The sequence below is a fragment of the Cebus imitator genome, unplaced genomic scaffold (genome assembly GCF_001604975.1).
Source record: "Cebus imitator isolate Cc_AM_T3 unplaced genomic scaffold, Cebus_imitator-1.0 Scaffold1105, whole genome shotgun sequence".
Taxonomy (NCBI): Eukaryota; Metazoa; Chordata; class Mammalia; order Primates; family Cebidae; genus Cebus; species Cebus imitator.
In genome coordinates, this window is record NW_016108420.1 from 17,489 (window position 1) to 20,665 (window position 3,177).

Sequence of the window (3,177 nt, forward strand, 5' to 3'; positions counted from 1 at the left end):
AGCACTTTGGGAGGCTGAGGCGAGCAGATCATTTGAGGTTGGGAGTTTGAGAGCAGCCTGACCAACATGGAGAAACGTCATCACTGCTAAAAATACGAAAATTAACTGGGCATGGTGGCATATGCCTGTCATTTCAGCTACTCAGTAGGCTGAGGCAGGAGAATTGCTTAAACCCAGGAGGCAAAGGTTTTGGTGAGCCGAGAGCATGCCATTGCACTCCAGCAATGCCTGGGCAACAAGAGTGAAACTCTGTCTCACTAAAAAATTTCTTTAGCCCTTACTCTGTACTAGCATTTTAGGTGAACAATCTCATCTGATCATCAGAACAAACCTCTGAAGTAATTTAGTTACCAGTGCTGTCTCCGTTTTAGAGATGAGGAAATTAAGGACTGGAGATCTTAAAACCCACTGGAGTACCCAAAGTTCGGTTTATTTAATAGAGCTTATGAGTGTCTAATGATAGAGGCTGACATATTACCATATTTATTGAATTGTCTGAATAAATGGGCAAATTTCAACTTGAAAGACTGGAAATATGGATACAAAGTCAAAAACGGAAGAAAGAGCTTTATCCACCAGTTTTAGACAAGGGCAAAGTCAGGTCAGGAATCTATAAGCCTGGGGTTTGGATTTCATCTTTCTTTTTGACTTGTCTTTGTCTATGTTAATTCATTTCAGCATATCTATCTATCTATCTATCTATCTATCTATCATCTATCTATCTATCTATCTATATATATATATATATATATTTTTTTTTTTTTTTTGAGACAGGGTCTCATTTTGTTGCCCAGGCAGGACTGCAGTGGCAAAATCTCAGTTCACTACAACCTCTCCTTCCTAGTTTCAAGCAATTTTTATGGTGCTTCAGGCTCCCAAGCAGCTGCAGCTACAGGTGTGTGCCACCACACTCTGCCAATTTTTTTTGAGACCAAGTCTCTCTCTGTTATCCAGGCTAGAGTGCAGTGGTGCGATCTCAGCTCACTGCAATCTCCTCCTCCTGGGTTGAAGTGATTCTCCTGCCTCAGCCTCCTGAGTAGCTGGGATTATAGGCATGCATGAGACACCATGCCCAGGTAATTTTGTATTTTTAGTAGAGACAGGTCAGGCTGGTCTTGAATTCCCGACCTCAGGTGATCCACCTGGGCCTCCCAAATTGCTGGGATTACAGGTGTGAGCCACCACACCCAGCCTAATTTTTGTATTTTTAGTAGAGATGTGGGATTTTGCCATGTTAGCCAGGCTGGTCTTGAACTCCTGGCCTCAAGCAATTCACCCACCTCAGCCTCCCAAAGTGCTGGGATTACAGGTGTGAGCCACTGCGCCTGGCCTAGTTTTCTTTTCTTTTTTGTACTGTTGTTACCTTTGTTTTCCTTCTACAAATAACTTGTTTCAGAGGAACAATTGTTAAGAGTTCATTCTTTCTTCTGATCTTGGTATGATTAGTTTCCTTGTCTCATTCCGTTCTCTGGTCAGATGCTATCAGCACAGAGAGCTCTTTCCCAACCACCTTATATAAAAGATGCTTTTGGTCACTCTCTAACTCCTTTTATTCTTCTTTATTTTTCAGTGAAGTACAGTAAGCCCTCTGTATCTGTGAGTTTCATATCTGTGAGTGCAACATCTGTGGATTCAACCAACAATGGATAAAAAATATTTGACGAGAAAAAATAGGTGACTGCTGCTGTACAGACTATGTACAGGCCCTTTTTCACTTTGTCATATTGTCTAACAAGAGAGTATGAAAACTACTTACATAGCTGGGCGTGGTGGCTCAAGCCTGTAATCCCAGCATTTTGGGAGGCCAAGGCAGTTGGATCATGAGGTCAGGAGTTCCAGGCCAGCCTGGCCAAGATGGTGAGACCCCATTTCTACTAAAAATACAAAAATTAGCCAGACATGATAGTGGCACCTGTAATCCCAGCTACTAGAGAGGGTGAGGCAGAGAATTGCTTGAACCTGGGAGGTGGAGGTTGCTGTGAGCTGAGATCATGCCACTGCACTCCAACCTGGGCAACAGAGCGAGACTCTGTCTTAGAAAAAAAAACAACAACAAACTACTTATATAGCATTTACATTGTATTAGGTATTATAAGTACACTAGAGATCATTTAAAGCACAGAAGATGGGGCAGACTGGCTTATGCTTGTAATCCAAGCACTTTGGGAGGTTGAGGTTGGAGGATCACTTGAGGCCAGGAGTTAAGATCAGGTTGGGGAACATCAAGAGAACTTGTCTCTATTAAAAAAAAAATAAAAAATAAAAATAGCCCTACATGGTGACAGATGCCTGTGGTCCCAGCTACTTAGGAGGCCGTGGCAGGAGTTTAAGGCCAGTGCTTTAAGGCTGTAGTGAGCTGTGTTTATGCCACTGAACTCCAGCCTGGGAGACAGGGTGACATCCTGTCTCAAAGAAAAACCCTAAGTTTTTTTTTACTAAGAAAAAACATATGCAGGAGGATGTGTGTAGGTTATATACAAGTACTATGCCATTTTGTATAAGGGTCTTGAGCATCTATCAATTTGCTTATCCAGGGAACCAATCCTCCATGGATACTGAGGGACATGGATAATCAGTGCTTGAAATCTTATTATTTACTTGCCTATTCTCTGTCTCACCCATTATAATGTGAGCTTTCTGAGGGCAAAGATTTGTTGTTCCCTCAGGATCCTCAGTGCCTAGAACAATGCCTAGAAAAAATGTGCTGGATATTCCATTAGTACTGGGAAAGGAATGAAAGAATGAATGAGCTGGGCGCAGTGGCTCAGCCTGTAATCCCAGCACTTTGGGAGGCCAAGGCGGGTGGATCACGAGGTCAAGAGATCAAGACCATCCTGGCCAACATGGTGAGACCCTGTCTCTACTAAAGCATACAAAAATTAGCTGGGCGTGGTAATGCGCACCTGTAGTCCCAGCTACTCAGGAGGCTGAGGCAGGAGAATTGCTTGAACCCGGGAGGCGGAGGTTGCAGTGAGCTGAGATCGCGCCACTGCACTCCAGCCTGGCGCCTGGTAATGGAGCGAGACTCTGTCTCAAAAAAACAAACAAACAAAAACAACAAAAAAAGAATGAAGCATGGAAGAAAAGAAGGGAAAAAGAAGATAGAGGAAGTGAGGAGGAGAGAGTGAGAGAGAGGAAGGAAAGAAGGGGCTAATGTAGAGACATTTGAAGACTGGG